A 24,707-nucleotide genomic window follows, 5' to 3' on the forward strand; every position below is an offset into this window, starting at 1 on the left:
TAATGTCCAGGAAACCATCATGATCGGACGCGGCTTCAGAGTAATTATTGTCTTTCAATAAAAGTGACAGTTCTGTTCGTCTGATTGCATATTTTTCACTTACATTCTGTACTATAGGCCTATTGTAGCTGTTCTTTCTAGGTCCAAGTTTCATCTAGCTATGTCACTTGGCAGTGAGATATAATGCGAAAGTTTCTTTCGTCCTTAAGTTTCACGCTCCAGTGTACTATTCTAGCCACTGTGCAGTGCATACTGGCGGGTACTTCACTTCAATAGTAACTGTTGTGTGTCCTATTCCATTCGCGTATTTGGCGATGGAAGAATGCTTGTCTATTTGCCTCTGCACGCGCCCTAATCTTTCTTCATTTGTTGTAGTGACTCGTACGCCAGGTTATACGATAGTGGCAGCAGAATGGATTCCCCATTTAACTTCCCCGAGCATTTCTATTACACTATCGTACGGGCTATCCGTTCTGTTACTGCCCTATCAGCGCGTGTTGAATTCGTTCGATGCACGTTGTCATGCCTACACAGAGACACTGAGAAGAGGCTTGGCGGATGGAGACTGAATAGATGCCGGCGGACGGAAAGGTGGTCAGGAACTGTACGTTGCAAATGCCGGGATGGTTCCTCTGAAAGGGCACGGCCGACTTCCTTCCCAATCCTTCCCTAATCCGATGAGACCGATGACCACGCTGTCTGGTCTCCTTCCCCAAAACCAACCAACCAACCAACCAACTGTACGTTGCTGGCTGAATACTACTGTTCCCAATTCATCATTCAATGGGTTTCGAGTCAGTTACCCCTGAGTTATACACCACAGCACTAGCATGCGTCAGCGATCTTGGCTACGGTGATACTGCCTCAGACATAATAAGGAATATCATAAAAACAATAACTGTATTTTTAAAAAAAGTTGTGAAAGATGCAAATATCTAACAGCTTTTATAGCCTTAAGAAATATATATATATATTACCCACATGGACGCAGGTCAATCATTTTGTGAAAAGGCATGTGTGGTGTATATACTACGTCTTTCGTGTAAAGAAAATGTCTGTTGCTGCTTCCGTGTTTTCCGATTATCTGACTGCTGTTGGAGTGAAGTCGGCGAAAAGAGAGATAGATACATAGATAGATAGATAGATAGATAGATAGGTAGAGAGAGAGAGAGAGAGAGAGAGAGAGAGAGAGAGAGAGAGAGTCTAGAAATGATGAAATATGTGGAAGAATTGGAATCTAACTAACTATAACTAAGACACAAATTTGCTACCATGTAATACTTCCACACTGTATTAAATAAATAACTAAGACACAAATTTGCTTCCATGTAATACTTCTACATTGTGCGTACTGTACATCTCTTTAGAAGTGACTTCACTACATAACTGTGTAAAGAATAGTGTTGCTATTAGGGGGAATAGGAAGGCCATGACACGTAAAAAGAGAGAAAACTGCGAAATTAGTGTCGTCGAATCCATTGTGACATTTTCGACTGATGGCTTTTCGGGAAAAGATTATTCGAATAGAGCTTCGTAGACAGTTGGGACCTTTCAGAAACGAAAACAAAATAATGAGACGTCTGCGCACGAGCGAGGAAGACAGGCATTTTGTCAATATGGAAAACTGATTCAGATTTTCAATTCTCCCAAAAGAAGCTGTTTTAACATTTGTCAGGGGGTGTACTGCAGGCAAAAGATTTCAAAGCTTTTCACCCGCTACACTGACGACACGGTCTTTAATAGCAGCCAATCTGAAGGCTGCACAGGGAAACACACGTATATTATTCAACCTCTTGCGTCCTTCATCAACTGCCCTCTCGCTTCTTCTCCCACATATTCTTTCCCTACCCCAATGTCTTACTTGTAGCAAGAGTGTCTTAGTATACCCTTCTTATCGTCTTTAAATTTTCTAGAGACGCGATAGAACTGACTGATAATTGGATTTCAATAAACCTCTAAGTTGCCTCCTAATTTTACTTCTTATGTACTGTCGATCCCATTGTGAATGTTTCTGAAACAACTATAAATACGTACATTTGTGTTTCGCGCTGCGAGACCCAGAAAGGAGACAGAATAAAAGTCTCATTCAATATTTAACAACCTTTTAATTTAGTAGAATCGTCCATAACGTCAAAAAATTGGCTGATACAGCAAACACAAAAGTCCCCTCTTTTACGATTTTCGAGCACATTAAGATTCGTTTATAGTTTCGGCAAAACACTAGTTCGCCTGCGTTAGTTATGTAATGCCCTCTGGTCTACACTGTACCAGTTTCGAGTCTAGGAAGTTAACATACTGCCCTCTTCTGATGATTGCTACGGGGAAACAAATTGAGTTAATATTTTGTCTCCTAACAAGATGTTGTCTTTGCGTCTTCTGCCATATGAGTTCTTATACTCGGCAATAAAAAGCAGTTTGTATATAGTACAGAGGCTGCAGAGATTAACTAATTGAAGGTTTTACAGAAAGTTCCAAATAGTCTTAACTAGAAGAATGATGCTACTTTCCTTCAACCGGACATACAGTTTAATGTAGAATATGAACCATGCTGCATCTTGGTCTTCCCACATACGGAAAGTATTACCAGAAGCAAGAACCGTGCAATCTGCCAAAAACAGACCTTCCTACAGATTAGAAGTTGAAACCCAGAACGTTTGGATATGTAGTCTGATTTTTCCCATCGAAATATCTAAACCGCAAGGCTTATACTGTGTCCCTAGTGAGTGCTATAAATAAATCATACTGAAGTGGATATACACGTTTTAGACACAGCAGTATATGTAGATGGATCCCGAGTTGCTTGATTGAAAATAAAGGTATTTTGTGAGTGAAGAAGTCCTACAGTTTTGCTTTGGCTCTGTATTGGCTGACTTCTACACTAGTGCAATGTGTCTCGAGAATCATATTGCATCTCAAGCTTCTTAATACCGCATTTTCCAGAAAAATTTCAGCACTCCGCCAGTCAACAATTTCAATAACCACATTAACCAGATCACATGCCAACATTCACGGACCGAGTTCCATAAACCCCACTCGAAGGAAGGTCTCCTGGGAAGTGAACGAGGCAAATTACATTATAGCTGGCAGAACCAAAGGACCTACTTTGGAATTTTAGCACTCGTAATTCATAAAATTACGAGGGCTATTTCTTTTCAGCTTCTGATCAATCGCGAAATTAAAACCACATTGAAAATCTGACGAGGGTTGGCGCAGATGAGTTGAACAGTATCTCTAGTAAGCCCATCGGTCGCGTCACGTCGCACTTTTCAGTCCTGAGAGCACAGCGAGACGTAAAGATGGTGGCAATAACAGAGTCTCCCGATAAGTATACTGTGCCTGCTGAGGGGTTCAATCTGATTCCATGCGGTCCACATTACGTAATTGTCATGCGTTTCCTTCTTCAGGACAATGCTAGGCAGCTCTTCGCAGGAGCAACGAAGACGCCCCTGCAGCGTTTTCGATGAGGTTTGATCAGCCACCATACAGCCCGGACTTGGCCCCTTCTGATTTTCACCTCTTCGCTCACACGAACCGCTGGCTATGAGCACAATATTTTGGCACAGACAACGAGCTGAAGACCAGCGCAGGGAATTGGCGGAAGTCACAGGCAGATACCTTTTGTCACAGGGTATTGGAAAATTGGTACCACGCTACGACAAATGTCTACGTTGAAGCGATGACTATGTGGAGGATTTGCTGGAAGGCGTAGCTAAATGTTGCAAATAAACCAACTAACACAGCCCTCGTATATGAATCGAGGCAATGGTCTGATTCCCACAATAGCTTTAATAAAATAAGTGTTATGTATTTGTTGCATTTCGATGACAAGCACGGTTTGAGTGAGACGAATACTAGTTCACTATAGGACAGATGTCAGAAGTATGAAGTCGTGTTGCAACAATCTATCACTTCAAAATTATATTTACCTGATCAAATTCTACAGTAGTCTGTTTCCTTAAAATTATTTTCCTGTGAAATCTCTTGTACTCCAGATATGTTACTCGTTTGTTTTTGTACACCGTTCATCTTAAGTGAGGTGACTCTGATGATTTCTTAAGTTTGTGCGAGAAATATCGCATTTACGAACAGATGACGACAGTAGATAAAGCTATAAACCGTGCCAAACATTCTTATGGGAAGACAGTGGATTTAGCTGATCATAGTAAATGTTCGTCTTTTCCTGAGAGCTGGGCAGCAACGTCACCTCGTTTTAGACTGATAGTCTGATGAGGCACTCGTGCTGCCAAAACTCGAATCGTACTACTGTCTATCACACCATCTTGTCATTAAATGCTTCTAAATCAATATAACAGGATTTGGGAGAATGGTGTTTGTAATCCCCGTTAGGCTGTCCTGATTTCGGTTTTTCGTGGTTTCCCTAAATCGCTTAAGGCGATTTCCTTTGGAAAGGTATGGCCAGTTTCTTTCTTCATCCTGCTTCTCTCCGAGCTTGGGCTACATTTCTGATGATGTGGTCTCCGACGAGACATTAAACCGCAAATTTCTTTCCTTTCTTTAACAAGACGGTCGTCCCTGTAGTATAGTGACTACATGTCGTTTGTAGAGCAGCACTTCATTCCAGTTATGAACAATGATAAGCTGTTAACATACTAAGTAAAGCAAACAAAAGTATAAAAGAAAAGAAAAAAGTTATGTGGTATTTGATGGAAGACTCAACAGGGATTGTTGAACTGTCTCAGTAGAAACGATTTCTCCGTCACTCACATTGGCATATTTTCTTCACTGTGCGTATGTGTTGTGTCTCTAGCGGACCTATGTAGAAGTCTGCGAAGAGCTCGCTGAAGTGTGGTGTGTGTAATGTCGAAGGGGAAGGGCGCCAACACACTGCACTTCGACAGCACCAGCAGCATCTCGGCACTAAACGTCTCCATCCGACTGACGGATGAACTTCAATTGTATAAAATGACGTTACTGCATGAGACACTGCTGAGAGGTCCGAGGTTTAATACACGACATTGAAGAATAGTGTGGCACTCAGAAATCGTTCTTTCTCTCTTCTGTTCAGTAGAACTTGAACCGGTTTCATCAGGCCATAGTAACAGTGCACACCAGCTACTTCGGCTACGGAGACAGTTATACGGACGGTAAATAAAGTATACATAATATAAAAATCACGTCCCTTATATTCTGGATTACGTACAGCCTGAACAGAAATTAGAAACCAGTTGTACCAGTTGAGGGCATGATAGGCAGGCAGTAGTTCAGAAAAGAGCGAGAGAGGATTGTAGCCCATACTCCAAGTTTTTCAACTTTTATATAGAACTATGTAGAACAAGCAGCAAAGGAATCCAAAGAGAAATTCTGAAAAGGAATTAACGTCAGTGGAGAAGAAATGAAACACTTTGTTTGCAATTCTGTCAGAGACGGAAAAGAAATGGGGAGCTTACTTGAGCACTACGGATACAGCCTTAAAACATGTTGTACGATGAGCATAAACAAAAGCAAGGCAGGGAAAATGGAACGTTATCTAATTAACTAGGAGGATCGTAAGGAAATTCGATTAGGAAATGAGACATTGAAAGTGACGGATGAGTTTTGCTACTTGGACAGCAGAAACCCGCCTATGACCGAAGTCGAATTATTTGTTTGGAGTGTAGCCTTGTAAGGAAGTGAAACGTGGACGATAAACAGTTCAGAGAAGCAGAGAAAAGAAGACATCTGAGATAAGTTGTTATGAAGAATATTGAAAGTTTGACGGCTAGATCGGATAATCAGTGAAGAGGTGCTGAGTCGAATATGGGGAGTAAAGGCGTAAGGTCAGTAAAAGAAGGGATAGGATTATAGGACACGTCCAGAGTCATAGAGGATTGGTATATTTGACAATGCAGGGAGGGGGAGCAGGTAATACATGTAGAGGGAGACTAAATCTTGCGCAGGATAGACCAGTGTGGAGTGTTGCATTAGAGAAATCTCGGGACTGAACGCCACAGCAACATCACGCCTTTTTAGGCGGAATCGAGGGACATGCCTTAAAATTTTAAGAAGAACGATTTCACTGTGTTTATAGCGAGTTTTGGTAAGTATATTCGTATACTCACGAGTCTGTTAAGCTAATTCTTTCTTAGAGGATATCGGCCTGGCATGTGGTCTTTGGGTGGTACCGGATAGACCAAATGTGCGACATTCTTGCATGAATAACGTTGAGTCACGGATCCTTCAAAAAGTATTACACTGAAAAAAAAAGTGAAATATTGCTGCTTCACCATGTCCGCATATCTCAGTGCACGGTAATGCGCTGCTTGGACCATTTTCTGTCATCATCTGAGTAAGGCCGAATACATTAAACGCTTTCACACGATGTCAGCGCCTCATAGGCGAATGGTCGTCATTCTCTCGATTAGTCATAGAATGCAATCGCCATGCAGAGGCTGGCATGACACGGACACAATATCGGGGAATCGTGTGTGTGGAGACAGAGTTTTTTAACTGAACGCAATGGGCTGTAGTAACAAGGGTCAGAAGGTATTGGCAGAATGGTCTGCCCGCGCTCTGAATGTACGTCAGATCAGCCATGAAAAAGACGACTGCGTTTTCGTTGGCAAGCTTTGCGCTCTGTAGTAGCCAGATTAATCCTGCGGTACTTTTATTAATCATGACCTAGGCGTGTTCTCCCGAACAGGTGGATGCGGAGCAGTATTTGACATTATCTGAGATTTCTCTGACGGAAAGTAGAACAAGAAATTTACCAAGTTTTCCCAAACTGAAACAGAGCTCCATAGTACGTTCTTCGTTCCACATTGAAAGACAACACGGATGCCTAAACCGATAATCACAACAGAACTTTTGAAACGCTTTATCAAACTTTGGTGTGTCATATATTATTAGAGTCAGTTCAAGTATGCACCAATTTTCAGGTCCATAAGTGCAAGATGTGAAGATTTAACTTCTGTGATAGGTTTCTTAGAATTTGTTAAATGCACTGAAGGACACAACTATCGCTGCATGTATGCAAGTGCCCTGTTTTCTGTAGCAAGTATCTGAACCGTGGACCGTAATATATCAATAAATTGGATTTCCGCTGTCTTAAAACTCACAAAAATTGTCTTATGTTTCATCTGTAAAGACCTCATTGTAGAACCTGCTTAAGAAAAGTTGATAATATTGTCTGGGTAATATTGGATACGTTAGATGTTTCTTGAATTTCAAGCAGAATTAGAACCATAATTATGTCGTAATTTACAAGTTTCAAAGGAAACATCGCTCTGAGGAGACATATGAGAATGATAACAGAGGCACTAGATCGAAAGATCCTAGAAAATATAACAGAACCTACATGATATTTCTACTGTTCCAAATATTTATTGTGGTATCTTTGGGGTGTTACTATGAAGTGATATGAAATGAAACGAGGGCAAAAAACTAATAGCAGGAATAGCTAATGTAAGACAGATTGTTGGGAGAATTATGGCGAAGTGTAGCGCTTCCGTTAGGGTAACAGCACGGAAGAAGTTGGTGCGATTTATTCTGAAGCGCTGTCCCAGTATTTGGAGTCAGTAGACGTTGAATGAACTCAGAATGCCCTACTCGGATCGTAACAGCTCGGCGAAAGACACAGAACGTCTATCAGAGGCACCTAGGAAATTTAGATCAGCATCTCTGGAAGAAACGCGACGTTGTCCTCGTTATACAATGTTGCCTAATTTCGAGAATCGGTGCGCGAGGAAGAATGTTCAATAATTTTTCTAGTTCTGTCGTATTTCAGGATCATAACATAAGAGAGATTATGGCATTTAATGATTCTATCATATGTTGGGATCATGATACAAAAGAGACTGGCGCACTTGCCGAGGCTTCTTTTACCCTCCCTCTTTCGAGCGAATGTTACGTGAAGTGGCTAATACTAATGGAAAGTAGCCTTGACCATGCACTGTATGGTGTCTTTTGGAATATATACATAGCTGTAGAAAACTATACGGAAGGAAGGAAGATTAGGGTTTAACGCCACGTTAGACAGGGAGCACTAGCTCTGCTTGATGAAGAATGGTGAAGGAAATTGGATGTGCTGTTGTCAAGAATCATCCTGGCATTCACCATAAGCGGTTTAGGGAAACCACAGGAAACCTAAATCAGGATGAACAACCGTCCTGACAAGTCCAATGTTTTACCACAGGAGTGCCTCTCTTGGCAAACTATAAAAACGAGGTGGAAACATGATAATGTCATTTTGGAAGCACATGTATTGGGGAATATCCACTGTCGAAACTTCAGGCAACTCAGGTACAGTAAACTATTACGCCAGTGTTGTTTGAGGGGATATGATAGCGACATGTATGATCGCCGAAAATATTGTGCCCGTTGGACACTGTAGACCGGCAGTACACCATTGGATATTTTGAATACAAATTTAGTTGCCCATGAGTTTTGATAAGTTACTGGACGCTCATTTATAATATTCGTGGTTGTATATTGTTATTCGCTGGAAAGAAAGCATTTATCAACCTGCAGTTGTGATACGAGACTAGCTAACACGGATCAGCAAACGCACAGTACTGACGTATACCTTGGAGTACGCAACAGTACCTAGGTATATCTTGGTGTATATCTTGTAATGGAGAAGTTACGCGAAAAGCCATCAGAGTAAGTGCTGTTACGTGGCACAGTTCTTCGAGAGATAAAAAGATCTTGATAAGGCTTTAAATGCCCAGAAAACTTCACAAAACGAAAAAAAAAAACTAGAATCTTATGAGTACAATATGATGATGCTACTGCTAATGCAAGACTTTCTCTTGCTCACTTGATCTGCAGTTTCTCCTTTTCAGTCACTACTGTATGCGATCCACTTAGTGGGTATCATTTCGCGCTAATATGCTTTCTCGAGGAAGCTCTGTTACTCTTATGGCGTGCAGGTTATAACTGTTGCACACTTCTTCAGAATGAAGAAACTAGAGGAGGAAACGATAAAAACGGTGGAAGGAATAACAGAATCTGTCTTCCAGATGATTTCGACGTCTCTTGGACAAGAATAGACATGGGAATGGATTGTGGTCTTATTTTCACGAACTATCCCTGCATTCACGCTGAACGGCTTATGAAAACTGTATAAACATAAACTCGGGTGACCTGGAGGGAATTTCAGCCCCGAAGAGAAGGCAACCAAATTTCGGTCGCAGGCGTAATATTCCTTCTAGGGCGCATCTACTGACAATGACTCATCGAAACCTCGAGGAACGATAGTTAGTTCCGTTCATGATCTCTAAAGTCGGTACAGCGTCTTAGTATCGTGAAGATGTGGCTTCTATTGTCAATAGGTCCACCCTGGTCTGTACGATTCTCTACATTATTCAATACGCAAATACACTCCTGGAAATGGAAAAAAGAACACATTGACACCGGTGTGTCAGACCCACCATACTTGCTACGGACACTGCGAGAGGGCTGTACAAGCAATGATCACACGCACGGCACAGCGGACACACCAGGAACCGCGGTGTTGGCCGTCGAATGGCGCTAGCTGCGCAGCATTTGTGCACCGCCGCCGTCAGTGTCAGCCAGTTTTCCGTGGCATACGGAGCTCCATCGCAGTCTTTAACACTGGTAGCATGCCGCGACAGCGTGGACGTGAACCGTATGTGCAGTTGACGGATTTTGAGCGAGGGCGTATAGTGGGCATGCGGAAGGCCGGGTGGACGTACCGCCGAATTGCTCAACACGTGGGGCGTGAGGTCTCCACAGTACATCGATGTTGTCGCCAGTGGTCGGTGGAAGGTGCACGTGCCCGTCGACCTGGGACTGGACCGCAGCGACGCACGGATACACGCCAAGACCGTAGGATCCTACGCAGTGCCGTAGGGGACCGCACCGCCACTTCCCAGCAAATTAGGGACACTGTTGCTCCTGGGGTATCGGCGAGGACCATTCGCAACCGTCTCCATGAAGCTGGGCTACGGTCCCGCACACCGTTAGGCCGTCTTCCGCTCACGCCCCAACATCGTGCAGCCCGCCTCCAGTGGTGTCGCGACAGGCGTGAATGGAGGGACGAATGGAGACGTGTCGTCTTCAGCGATGAGAGTCGCTTCTGCCTTGGTGCCAATGATGGTCGTATGCGTGTTTGGCGCCGTGCAGGTGAGCGCCACAATCAGGACTGCATACGACCGAGGCACACAGGGCCAACACCCGGCATCATGGTGTGGGGAGCGATCTCCTACACTGGCCGTACACCACTGCTGATCGTCGAGGGGACACTGAATAGTGCACGGTACATCCAAACCGTCATCGAACCCATCGTTCTACCATTCCTAGACCGGCAAGGGAACTTGCTGTTCCAACAGGACAATGCACGTCTGCATGTATCCCGTGCCACCCAACGTGCTCTAGAAGGTGTAAGTCAACTACCCTGGCCAGCAAGATCTCCGGATCTGTCCCCTATTGAGCATGTTTGGGACTGGATGAAGCGTCTTCTCACGCGGTCTGCACGTCCAGCACGAACGCTGGTCCAACTGAGGCGCCAGGTGGAAATGGCATGGCAAGCCGTTCCACAGGAACGATCGTCTCCATGGGAGAATAGAAGCCTGCATTGCTGCGAAAGGTGGATATACACTGTACTGGTGCCGACATTGTGCATGCTCTGTTGCCTGTGTCTATGTGCCTGTGGTTCTGTCAGTGTGATCATGTGATGTATCTGACCCCAGGAATGTGTCAATAAAGTTTCCCCTTCCTGGGACAATGAATTCACGGTGTTCTTATTTCAATTTCCAGGAGTGTATTTTCGACCAGAATGCTGTGATAACGTCAGTTATAAGCAAAGAAAGTAAACCTTAGTATAGATATCCAATAAGATCCTCATAACTAACATATATACAATAGAAATAGATGGATATTTGGAAAAAATGGAAACGTATTTTTAGCACAATAAACAACAATGACAAAAATGGAAGAAGAGTTTGAAATATACCGAAACATGTTTTGGATGGATAACACGTGGCAAAACGAAAGGTGCCAAGCTGCCGGCGAGACGGAAAAGTTTTAGTCTGCGTGGCGTGATGGAACATATCCTCCCAGTGAGATCTTACAGCAATAAAGATGACTATTGAAGGGAAAATAAAAGTAGCGAACTGGGTAAGACGTTGTGGGGAGAGGGTGTCAAACCATCCGCCTTCCAGCTGTCCTAACCTAGGTTTCTTGTAAGTTTTACGGAAACAGCTGGAGGAAATTGCTTGAGGATCATCACCGCTGGCGCCTGAAGCGTCTCTGTCCAACTTAACTCGTGCCTTAGCTCCAATGAGCCCCTTCTCAATGAGACGCTAAATTCTAGTATTGCATTCTTCCCTCCCTTTGAGCATGTAGTGTAAAAACTGTAGACGTACCTAGAAACGTAAATATAACTGAAATTACGACGAAAGATCTATGTAGTTATGGATAGGTGTGGTGTGACACAAAACACTACGCCATAGCCAGAAAAAGTTTGCACGCGTATCGCAAAACGGGACTGGGCTGAAAATTCTAGTAACTACAGCGGAAAAAATGCGATGTGGAAACCTGGGGCGAGACGAGAAACGCCGGTAGTTCACAAAAGTGGTGGCACGGTACCGAGCTAATTGCGGGACGGCAGGAGTACTATCTTTCAAGGGTGAGAAACAGACAGAATATATGGCCGATGTTTAAGTTCGTCCTATTATTATACCTCTGCCGTTTATAATACCTTATCCGTTAGTTTCTCAGCAGAAATATTTGAAAACGTTGATGGTAAACAACGTCGTTGTTTAACGCCTGTTCTAACACGAGTCTCATCTGTGTCCGCTTCGAAAAAGGATAAAGACAATTTGGTATGGAGATGATCAAGCAGCATTGGCTGAATCAGAGGCAGAGGTACAATTTATCAATTTATGATGGAGAGGTTTGTAATTGTGGGAAGAATGATCAGAATCATCAGACATGAAGGCCCCGTCAAAATGTCATTCGTTGGAACGACCCCAAAAACAAGTAGAGTGTTTTAGAAACTTAGAAAGTTTGGCGGTAGAAAATGGAAGCTATGTGGAGGAAATAAGAAATGGAATGTCTATGAGTAAAACAGCATTTGAAAAGGAGATAGGCATGCTGACAGCGACAATATTTCCGATGAAAATAAGGAAGAGATTCGCGAAATGTTCTGTCTGGAGTGCAATATCGTACGGCAGCGAATCATGGACAGTCAAAACGCAAGAAATGGTTCAAATGGCTCTGAGCGCTATGGGACTTAACATCTGAGGTCATCAGTCCCCTAGAACTTAGAGCTACTTAAACGTAAGTAACCTAAGGACATCACACACATCCATGCCCGAGGCAGGATTCGAACCTGCGACCATAGCGGTCGATTGGTTCCAGACTGAAGCGCCTAGAACCGCTCGGACACACCGGCCGGCAAAACACAAGAGGGACGATATTTGACAGTAAAAATGACAAAACTTTCTGTATCTGACTGTTGTTTGGTCTCCTCTTGGAGAGTATTGTAATTCTGGGTCTGCAGCCGTTTTCAAGTGATTCATTATTGTCATAGGGTACTGAGGAGTCACATTGTACATCGCAGTAGAGTTCAAGAAGATCATATGCAATACTCGTGGCATGTGCTGTGGCATGCAGTGTGGCCAAGGGCGCCTATAAGATAGTTTGTAGGGGGGTGGGGGGTGGGGGACGAGGAGGAGAGTTCCTAGACATAGGGCTATGGAGTATTTCTAATACACAGCAAAACGCATGGGGACTTGTAAGTAGCCACAAAAAAGTTCGAGTTCCGACCCAGTTGAAAACGTGTGCAATACTGAAAGAAAAACACCTTACTACACAATTGAAAGAGAAACAGCTCGCGGTCACTACATTTTTAACAAATTAACCTGGTTTCAACACTGCTAGGAGTGTCTTCTTCAGAATTTAAAACAAAGAATGATCTATATTCTATAACATGGTCCCAGAATAATGAGTAAAAAGTATGATAGGGGATAAGTACGGAATCATCGTAAAAGACTGACAGTACTTATATGTCATTTATAAAATAATAAATGTGCCAAAAGGGCATGAGTCACAAAGCTATTTAAGATCAAGAAAACTGTGATGGCGAGCAACTAAGAGCTGCTCGTTACTTGCGTACTGCAGGTTGCAAAACGGACTCATGCCCTTTTGGCATATTTATTATTTTATAAATGACATATAAGTACTGTCAGGCTTTTACGATGATTCCGTACTTATACCCTATCATACGTTTTTAGTCATTATTCTGTGACCATGTTATAGAATATAGGTCAATCTTTGTTTTAAATTCTGAAGAAGACACTCCTGGCAGTGTTGAAACCAGGTTAATTTGTTAAAAATATAGTGACCGAGGGCTGTTTCTCTTTCAATTGTAACTATTCACGGTCTCTGAACGTGCAGCCATGTAAAACAAAGAAAAAAACTATTTTCTTCCCTTCCTCGGGTATGGGCGCCCTCGAATGTGAGTTAAGTGCCATAGGACAATAATGAATCACTTGAGAATGGCTTTACAGCCTAAATATAAGAACGGTTAAATACAGGAGGTTTTATCATTTAGACATTTCTACATGACTGACTTCCAAAATTAGGAAAAACTATGGCAGGCTTGGATCGTTTTGAAATGTGTTTGTGGAGAAACGTGCTGAAAATGGAGCTGGTTGACAGAATAGCGGATGAGGAGTACTTCTAAGAATGTGAGAGGAAACGAAACTATTGCAATGGTTATGAGGAAATCGTCATGACAGGCATACACATTGCGAAGGAAGAGTCGTTAAAGGAAAGATTGCGAAGAAGAGACTGGAGGGGGGAAGAAGAAATGTTAAATACTGCTGTAAATGGACCAAATTATCGGCAGGTTAAAGAAGAGGCACAGGGCAGATGAAAGTGGAGAACATCCAGCCGATACCTGCCGTAATATAAGCATACGAAAGAAGAATAAGAGGAAGAAGAAACTAATCTCACCAACTGCGACATGGTCGCGTATACAAACAGTGATCAAATACTGTCAATCACAACATGAATTCATTAGACGATGACCGGTTTCAGTCCGTAATGACCATAAAAAAAAAAATTAAAAAAATGGTTCAAATGGCTCTGAGCACTATGTGACTTAACTGCTGAGGTCATCAGTCGCCTAGAACTTAGAACTAATTAAACCTAACTAACCTAAGGACATCACACACGTCCATGCCCGAGGCAGGATTCGAACCTGCGACCGTAGCGGTCGCTCGGCTCCAGACTGCAGCGCCCAGAACCGCACGGCCACTCCGGCCGGCGTAATGACCATCCTCAGATCTTTTTTACACCATGCCCTAAAGTGATAAGGCCATAATGGCACCGTCAAAACATATAAATTTAAGAAATGAGAGAGAAGTCCGCGTGACGTAGTGTCTCTGGACTCGTAGTCAACGGCGCTTCCGCAGCGGACACGTGCTGTCGCCAGAAGTTTGGTTCCTCGCAGTCGGCCTGGAGCCGGCTTGTTACGCGGGGCGGTGGCGGGGGTGTCTCCAGCGGTTGTGCGTGGGCGGTTGGTGGCGGGCGGCGACCGTCACCGTCTCCCTTCCCCGGTTTTCCAGCCGCAGGCGCGGGCGGCCGCCATTTTTGACTCGCGGCCGCGATATATTTCTGTTGGCGCTAACTTTAGCAATCGGCACGGCGCGCCAGCCAGCGGGCGCCGGAGGTGGCCAACCCAACACACGATATCCGACCTCGGACGGCGAGTCATCGACAGATGTGGAAGTAGCTCGAGAAGCGCCCGCGGCCCCTGCTGTTGGTGTCGCGTACCACTGACACGGCAGACTATACTAATACCTCACCTGTCATGCAGGTGGTGCCGTTACCTATAATGAAGTATTATCTGGACGAATCTGCTCAAAATCCATTCAGATCTTAATAAGTTTTCGAAGTTGGCACGGGGACTGCAATTTCAGTGAATCGCCATTTGAATCAGTCAGCCCAAACAAATACCTCGATCTATCAGTTTGTGGCGATATGAAACGAACTGGTCACATAGCCTCATTCGTAGGTGTAGCAGGCGCACAGCTTTGACAGGATAAAGCGAAACCGCAGTCAGTCCACATGACATTTAATAGTGAGATGAGCCAACGAATCGTTTCAGCGACGTACGAATTGCGAAAAATGGGGTTTTCTTCACAATTTATAGCCTGATACACATAGTATTAGCCTCTGGCTCACCTTCACATTTCTTTTATTTTCAAAACGATACGAAGCGTTAAATGTGTTAGTTTACTTAATGATGCAACAAAACTTTAAGACTCATTCTTGCCCGCATCTCGTGGTCGTGCGGTAGCGTTCTCGCTTCCCACTCCAGGGTTCCCGGGGTCGATTCCCGGCGGGGTCAGGGATTTTCTCTACCTCGTGATGGCTGGGTGTTGTGTGCTGTCCTTAGGTTAGTTAGGTTTAAGTAGTTCTAAGTTCTAGGGGACTTATGACCACAGCAGTTGAGTCCCATAGTCCTCAGAGCCATTTGAACCATTTGACTCATTCTCTGTTTCGTGTATGACAAGCAAATATTTCATTCTGTGGTACGACTATAAATTTTTCGAAGGAATTTTCAGTGGTGGAAAGCAGTGTTCGCTGAAGACGTCTCTATTGCTCGGTTTCCCTCACACAGTTTCTCTAAGACCCGTGCAAAACACAACGGAAGGATTGAAATACTAGTTTCTTTCCGGATAGTGATTACAAGAGGGTTTAAAGAGCTGATGTTCGCAACATCCAACTTTCCGTCTTACGGTAGTAACCCCAGTTGCCTGAAACGAAAGAGTCCTGCGCAAATACAGTTTTACTACACTTGGTCTTAATTTTGTACCGAATTCACACAAGAGTTTTCTTGCTAGGAATGTCATATGGTCCGACGAAAATAAATATTTTCGCCTGGACTGCGAGTGAGCAACAATCGGTTCTGCAGCCTCGCCACCGTTAAGATTCGTTATGTGTGTATTCTGTGTCGGTGTGTTGTGCCAACATGGGTGTCAAAAAAGATGGAGGGCTGTGGTTTTTCCTTATAAGCGCAGGTGTTGGTCGCCATAGCAGTCCATTAGGCGGCAGTGATGATGGCAGCCGAGTATTTCTAGATACAGGCTTGTCACACATAGCACGCCTTTGCACATAACTTCCCTCCACTTCTTTACCGCTGTGAATGATGGATTTCATAACTGACCGTTTCCTGCTGCAAGTCCCATATCTTTCTTTGAAACGGTCAGGCCGGCCTCTGTGACCGAGCGGTTCTAGGCGCTACGGTCGCAGGTTCGAATCCTGCCTCGGGCATACATGTGACATCCAAAACACTCGTGCGATACATGCTGGAATTTTGTCCGCTTGTGTGGGACCCGTAAGAAACAGATCCGACAGGGGTTATTGGCCTTATACAAAAGAGGGCAGCACGACTGGTGACACGTCAGTTTGACCAGTGACAGCACGCCCCACGGATGTGCCAAAAACTGGCAGACGCTGCGTATACCGCGACAACCTTGGTGCGCTTCATACATGTGACATCTACATCTACATACGTACTCCGCAATCCACCATACGGTGCGTGGCGGAGGGTACCTCGTACCACAACTAGCATCTTCTCTCCCTGTTCCACTCCCAAACAGAACGATGGGAAAAGTAACTGCCTATATGCCTCTGTACGAGCCCTAATCTCTCTTATCTTATCTTTGCGGTCTTTCCGCGAAATATAAGTTGGCGGCAGTAAAATTGTACTGCAGTCAGCCTCAAATGCTGGTTCTCTAAATTTCCTCAGTAGCGATTCACGAAAAGAACGCCTCCTTTCCTCCAGAGACTCCCACCCGGGTTCCTGAAGCATTTCCGTAACACTCGCGTGATAATCAAACCTATCAGTAACAAATCTAGCAGCCCGCCTCTGAATTGCTTCTATGTCCTCCGTCAATCCGACCTGATAGGGATCCCAAACGCTCGAGCAGTACTCAAGAATAGGTCGTATTAGTGTTTTATAAGCGGTCTGCTTTACAGATGAACCACATCTTCCCAAAATTCTACCAATGAACCGAAGACGACTATCCGCCTTCCCCACAACTGCCATTACATGCTCGTCCCACTTCATATCACTTTGCAATGTTACGTCCAAATATTCAGTCGACGTGACTGTGCCAAGCGCTACACTAGTAATGGAGTATTAAAACATTACGGGATTCTTTTTCCTATTCATCTGCATGAATTTACATATATCTATATTTAGAGTTAGCTGCCATTCTTTTCACCAATCACAAATCCTGTCCAAGTCATGTCGTATCCTCCTACAGAGTCACTCAACGACGACACCTTCCCGTACACCACAGCCGCACATTGCTATCCACCCTATCCAAAAGATCATTTATGTAGATAGAAAACAACAGCTGGCCTACCACACTTCCCTGGGGCATTCCAGATGATACCCTCACCTCCGATGAACACTCACCATCGGGGACAACGTACTGGGGACAAAATGTGAGGTACCTTCTGCCACGTAATTCACAGTGGTTTGCAGAGTATGGAAGAAGATGTGCATGTAGATCTTCCGTAATCAACATCAGACATTTCCATGATGGAAGCAAGCCACTTTGTTTCTTTTTCCTTCAGCGAATTTTACCATGCTCATTTCCTTTGTACTGTAACGTATTGTTAGGAACAGTATAATGCTAGTGCTTGAGAATGGAAGACCGCATTTCAAATGTACGTTACTTTAGTAACGGGTTCGTTAGAGAAAGTGATTTCGCTGCCATCTCTCATCAGGTAATCGTCCAAATGGTTCGTCCCTCTTGACTGTCGGAGAATTTTTTTTTAATACAAACATGAGTAACTAGCGAAAGCAACGCAAGAGTGAACGTTTGAGAGGAGGGTGTTCGATTAATGCGATAGTGTTAGTATTACAACTCGAGTATGAACCGACAACGATTAAACCAAATAATGCCAATAGGGCTAAGCAGAATCACGCGTTACACTCTTCGGTGGAGCCTGCACTGATATGATTAAACGCATGCATCTGGTCAGCATTTGATGCTGACTATTATCTTTATCGAGCAGCTCTGTACCACTCAGACATCTGAGAACATATTACGGCCCAGGTGAAAGAAAATAACTACCTAGAATGACGACACTCCGATGTGATTTGAATTTTTGACGAACCACTAGGGTGTGTCCGTCGGATTCCAGAATGCTCCAGTGTGGTGGAGAAAATGAGGGTCTACAGAATGCGTTTCCTGTACCTGTTTGTCTTTAATGTTTGCGAATTGTTCTAACCTCTAAAGTGGTGGGTTAGGAGTATTGTGCGGCACTTAAATTTTATCTGTCACGGAGGTTCTGGGGCCATTTCTTTCCACAACTGTTGCTAGTGTATCTGGGTATGTCGCAGAGCATGTGTGACATTAAGCAAAGTTGGCGAGGTGCTCTAGCAGAGTGAAGTTCAGAGCCAAGGCACGATGTGTATTCATATGCGTTTCTGGAAGAATCTGAAAGAGGGAAAGGCAAAGAGATAGATTCCCCATCACAAGTTTGATCCTGTACGAAAGTACGGTATTGTGGGTAATTCCACTGACAATAAATCTCAATTTCTGACATTTAATGAGCGTAACGGAACTTCCTAACAAATCACTTGACTTTTTCGCAGCGAATATTCTGCCGTAAAGATTGGAAAACAAATAATGGCAATGAAGCATATTCATATTACTTCATGAACTACAACTTAACACGTACTGACTACTTTTATGTGGAAACACTTCTAAGGTAAATTTTATGTATTTCTACATCTTTCGAATCTTTGCAGCTTGAGTAAATGACTTGGCAGTGCAAACTCTTTTAGCTGTGGCTGCGTACATGGAGCCTCCTTTCCTTGCGCACTGATGATGTCTTTTTTTTGTCCTTTCAGCTAGCCATAAATTCCTTAGAAGCGTTTCTAAAATATTAAAAACTCGTTTGAAGTATATGTCACAGCTTAAGATTAATGGTAGGCTGCTGTCTTTTTAACATCAGAGCTTGGAAACAGGAAAGACCGCATCACATCACGTAATTTGTAACATTTTAATATTTACTTTCTGTAGGTATAGGAAATAGTACGTTAAACTGATGGGACATCGGTCTCTCGTAGTGGATTGCTTCCTTCGAAATTACTTACGAACAGCAGTAGATCGCAATATAAAAATAGTCCCCACCGTTTCTGATCACGATTTTCGGGAGGTTTCCATTGGTTATACAGCAAATGGTGGAACTGAAAATATCCTGCCTAATATTCCCCACTGAGACTCCATTTGCCCCACTAGCAGCTCGCCTGGAATGAAAAATAAAGAAAGGACTTTTTCGTTACCATCGCTTCCATTCCTGTAGTTTGGCTAAAGATACAAGATTTATCTGCATCATCCCGAGTTATGCCTCCTGTTCCTAAACATTATTTTAGCTCTTTGTTCATCCGCACAGTGTAATTTTATAACACTTGTATTCCGATTAAGAAAGATAGGTGAGAAAATTAGTGATGTGCCGCTATGATATCTTCCACGCTGACAGAAGACGGTTACGCGCGTTGTTGTTGTTGTCAATAATAATAAGAATTAAGGAATGGCGATGACTGTCTGCAGGTCGCTTTCTCTCTGCAGTGGACACAAGATCTTTGCTCTTTGCGACAAACTGAAACCACAACAAAGCTGGGATTAGCTGAATGACAACTCGTTATCTGTCTACTACTATCAGCATCTGGGGAGAACAATCAGTAACGAATGCTGAATATACAGAGAACCATAGGTGATAGGGAAAGGAGCAACAATGAGTACTGCATGTTAGTACCTCGACAAACGCCCACAAATGTGTTTGAGACAGTCAAAGAAGAAGATGCACACAGACATGACCGATTCAAATGGTTCAAATGGCTCTAAGCACTATGGGACTTAACATCTGAGGTCATCAGTCCCCTAGACTTAGAACTACTTAAACCTAACTAACCTAATGACATCACACACATCCATGCCCGAGGCAGGATTCGAACCTGCGACCGTAGCGCCTAGAACCGCTCGGTCACAGCGGCCGGCCTGACCGTTTCAAAGAAAGATATTTACGTATTGGACTTGCAGCAGGAAACGGTCAGTTAGGAAATCCATCGCAATTCACAGCGGTAAAGAAGTGGAGGGAAGTTATGTGCAAAGGCGTGCTATGTGTGACAAGCCTGTATCTAGAAATACTCGGCTGCCATCATCACTGCCGCCAAATGGACTGCTACGGCGACCAACACCTGCGCTTATAAGGAAAAACCACAGCCCTCCATCTTTTTTGACACACATGTTGGCACAACACACCGACACAGAATACACACATAACGAATCTTAACGGTGGCGAGGCTGCAGAACCGATTGTTGCTCACTCGCAGTCCAGCCGAAAATATTTATTTTCGTCGGACCATATGTCATTCCTAGCAAGAAAACTCTTGTGTGAATTCGATACAAAATTAAGACCAAGTGTAGTAAAACTGTATTTGCGCAGGACTCCTTCGTTTCAGGCAACTGGGGTTACTATCGTAAGGCGGAAAGTTGGATGTTGAGAACATCAGCTCTTTAAACCCTCTTGTAATCACTATCCGGAAAGAAACTAGTATTTCAGTCCTTCCGTTGTGTTTTGCACGGGTCTTAGAGAAACTGTGTGAGGGAAACCGAGCAATAGAGACGTCTTTGGTGAACACTGCTTTCCACCACTGAAAATTCCTTCGAAAAATTTATAGTCGTACCACAGAATGAAATATTTGCTTGTCATACACGAAACAGAGAATGAGTCTTAAAGTTTTGGTGCATCATTAAGTAAACTAACACATTTAACGCTTCGTATCGTTTTGAAAATAAAAGAAATGTGAAGGTGAGCTAGAGGCTAATGCTATGTGTATCAGGCTATAAATTGGGAAGAAAACCCCATTTTTCGCAATTCGTACGTCGCTGAAACGATTCCTTGGCTCATCTCACTATTAAATGTCATGGTATTAGCTATATGCTGCCCTGAAATATTTCTTCCGGAATTTTTCAGTCAACAAAAATATCTCAAATGGTAGCATCGTCGCTGGAATGTAGCGATTTTAGTACTTTTAATGAAATGAAAATGTCATGTTCAGCTCGTAATATTTTTTTTTTTGTTAAGATATGTCTAGTTTCAATGCCTTATTAACAACCAGCAGATATATAATCCTTGGTTGCGAAGAGCGTATCAGTATGAACTGCATTATCATAGCGGGCCAGTGTGGCCGAGCGGTTCTAGGTACTTCAGTCTGGAATTGCGCGACCGCTACGGTCGCATGTTCGAATCCTGCCTCGGGCACGGATGTGTGTGATGTCCTTAGGTTAGTTAGGTTTAAGTAGTTCTAAGTTCTAGGGGACTGATGACCTTAGAAGAAGTCCCATAGGGCTCAGAGCCATTTCAACCATTTTTGCATTATTATAAGCGGCAGACTCAAGTCGTATGCTTCTCATGACACTGACACCCAGTTTGTAGTCAAGTATTTTACATCTGATGATGGTAGTGTGTGAGCCATTGAAACTGCTCATATATAAACAAAAACAGTTTTCGAGCAAGACAGAAGAATTTTATTTTACTAACAGTGCCTAGTGTCATGGTGAGCATCTTACGACAGTATCAGAGAATTGCTGTTTTGGCACTAAGGAGAACAACGTCGTCTTCCAGAAGGAAATTTTACAGCATGTGTCACTATTAGGATATGAAGTCATTCGATACTGTACTATGCGACTCCTTGGCTGAATAGAAACGACTGCACAGTTGCGTATGAAAACCTATCAAAGCCGGCTCATGCGTATAATTTGTGCGTTTTAGCCAGCCGGAGTGGCCGTGCGGTTGTAGGCGCTACAGTCTGGAACCGAGCGACCGCTACGGTCGCAGGTTCTGATCCTGCCTCGGGCATGGATGTCTGTGATGTCCTTAGGTTAGTTAGGTTTAATATGTTCTAGGCGACTGATGACCTCAGAAGTTAAGTCGCATAGTGCTCAGAGCCATTTGAATCATTTTTTTTGTGCGTGTTAACAGCACGATGCAGTTCTCATTCGTGCAGTAGTTTCTAGGCGTGCGACTATGTACAGTGGATTTACGAGACGTATCTTTACTGCTAACGTTCAGGAAAATATGTTTCCTCATTGTCGTCAAATTAACTTTTTAAGGGACGAGATGAAAACACAGTTACAGTTAAGGGCCCATTCCCCTTAGTTGCAGGAGAACACACACACACACACACACACACACACACACACACACACACACACACATATATATATATATATATATATATATATATAGTCTGGAACCGCGCGACCGCTACGGTCGCAGGTTCGAATCCTGCCTCGGGCGTGGATGTGTATGATGTCCTTAGGTTAGTTAGGTTTAAGTAGTTCTAAGTTCTAGGGGACTGATGATCTCAGATGTTAGGTCGCATAGTGCTCAGAGTCATATATATATATATATATATATATATATATATATATATATATATATATATATATATTGCAGCGGCGAGGTGCAGAGTTTTAGCCAAGATTTCCTTTCACTCGTCAGTGTGTCGGGATTAAATTGTCTTCACTGTCACAATAGACTGTAGTTGTCTGGGATGCAATCTTTCAGATGGTCGTCGACTGTCGAACTTTCATTGTTACCGGTGTTTTCACATACGATATCAGAAAGAACACTGCTACTTGCAGGTGCGAACAGCACCAGTCGAGGAACGGAGCCGGTGGTCGGCGGAGTTCTACCGCACCACAAGGAATATATGTGGAGTGAAATGAATGGCTCGATAAAGATGTAACGCAATTGAACGAGGAGTTGTCAGGTAGCCTAATGATTGAGACGACGGTTCGCAATGAGCAGGAAACATGGGATCGCGTCCGGCCTGAGAAAAAAAATTTTTCATTGCCACTAGATATCCGTTAAGTCGAGTGTTCAGGTACCTCAACGGTTCCCAGTGATACGTTATCGCGTCCCCACTGTGCGGGTGTGCTCGGCGGCGGCACTCACCTGCTCTTGAGGATGAGGGGAGTCGGCCGCAGACAGAGCACGAGTGACCTGCCAGGAGGTGGGTTGGAGCCCGACTGGCGGCGGCGGGGGCGCCGCGCGGCGTCGCGAGCCCCGCGCCGGCTCCCCATTGGCCGGCCGAAATACCCGGCGCCGAAACGCGACCGGGGTGTAGGAGGACGCGGCGGCCCCCTGGATCTGGTTTCTCGGCGCGCTGCCCGCTGCACAAGGCGCCGCCCGAGCTGCGGCAGCTGCACCGGCCGCGCCTCTGCGCGCGCTGCAACCGCGTCTACGTGGATGCTCTGCAAGTCGCATCTAACAAGGAGGCGGCACGACCGCGGGGTCGGGGATCTGTCCGCAATTTTGTGTGGTGAAAGAGGACCCCTAACACCTCACGTGGCTAACATATTAGGACGCACTACTAGGAAAATCCCGAGGAAAATCGATCCAAAGTTTCTTAGGTGTCATATGAGTGTAGAATGTTAGAGCTTCGCTCTGCTGCCGTCTGCTCTACATGCTTAGCGCTCGGACCATTACGCCAAAGGTCTCGGGTTGGATTCCTCCTCCAGCACTTTTTTTTTTTTTTTTTTTTTTTTGCTTGCAAAATTGCAGCGCACTGTTACAGGAGAATCGTGAAATTAATTCCCGGGAAGATTGTACAAAAATTCATTCTATAATTCACCATCAGTTATCGTCACCAATATTCCGAGACGTGATTCAATATGCCTGGTTTGCCTCAAAATTATCAGAAACTCAAAACATTTTCGTAAATGTTAATGGCGCATGTTTTTGTACAGATTTATTGCTAACGCCCTGTGATTGTAAAAAAATCCGCTTTCATATGTTGCGCAATATGTCGCAAAAATAATTGCTTTTGTTTGTTTTTACGATAATTACCTCTGCGGTTCTTGTTTATAATTATTACATGTATAAAAATTGAATGTTTCCCAATCGACTTTGTTATTCTGATTAAAAACCCAATGTTTCTCCTCATATACTTTACAATGAAAAATGGAAAACCCACCGCCATGAATTGTGTTGTTGGGCAAAAATAAAATAATTTTTATTCAATAACGTAACTAATTTGTTAAAGATAAAGTAGGTTTGGGAAGCTTTCTGAATAATTGGTGGAATAACAAAAGAAAATGAAACAAAAGAAAAAAAAGGTGCCAGAGGAGGAATGGAACCCGAGACTTCTGGCATAAGAGTCCGAGCCCTAAACAGCTACGCCAGACAGCCGGTCATCAACGGGCTAAAATTTCACACTCATAAGACACCTAAGAAACTTTGGATCGATTTTTCTCGGGATTTTCCTAGTAGTGCGTCCTAATATTTTAACCACGTGAGGTGTTAGGGGTCCTCTTCCACCACACCAAATTTCGGACAAATCCCCGACACCACGGTCGTGCCGTCTCCTTGTAAGTGTCTGGCAGAGTATTTATCGAACCAGCTTGACAATTCTCTATTATTCCAATCTCGTATAGCGCGCGGAAAGAACGAGCATCTACAGGATGCTTCATTGATAGTGACCGGGCCAAATATCTCACGAAATAAGCATCAAACGAAAAAACTACAAAGAACGAAACTCGTCTAGCTTGAAGGCGGAAACCAGATGGCGCTACGGTTGGCCTGCTGGATGGCGCTGCCGTAGGTCAAAAGAATATCAACAGCGTTTTTTAAAATAGGAACTCCCATTTTTTATTACATATTGATGTAGTACGCAATGAAACATGAATGTTTTAGTTGGACCA

At 43.7% G+C, this 24,707-nt stretch overlaps 1 protein-coding gene across 4 annotated transcripts in view; it reads right to left on the reverse strand.

The window, feature by feature from the left end:
- Window positions 1-23,111, reverse strand: part of LOC126175987 (troponin I 3-like) — a 132,122-nt gene extending 109,011 nt beyond the window's left edge. For 2 of the 4 annotated variants that reach the window (XM_049923097.1, XM_049923096.1), the window contains exon 1: window positions 22,960-23,111. The gene's annotated coding sequence lies outside the window, so the exon portion shown is untranslated. The remainder of the gene's footprint in view (window positions 1-22,959) is intronic. The other 2 variants (XM_049923095.1, XM_049923098.1) reach the window with 2 other exon arrangements.
- Between the last annotated feature and the right edge of the window lie 1,596 nt (window positions 23,112-24,707).

Source organism: Schistocerca cancellata, chromosome 3, assembly GCF_023864275.1.
Source record: "Schistocerca cancellata isolate TAMUIC-IGC-003103 chromosome 3, iqSchCanc2.1, whole genome shotgun sequence".
Taxonomy (NCBI): domain Eukaryota; kingdom Metazoa; phylum Arthropoda; class Insecta; order Orthoptera; family Acrididae; genus Schistocerca; species Schistocerca cancellata.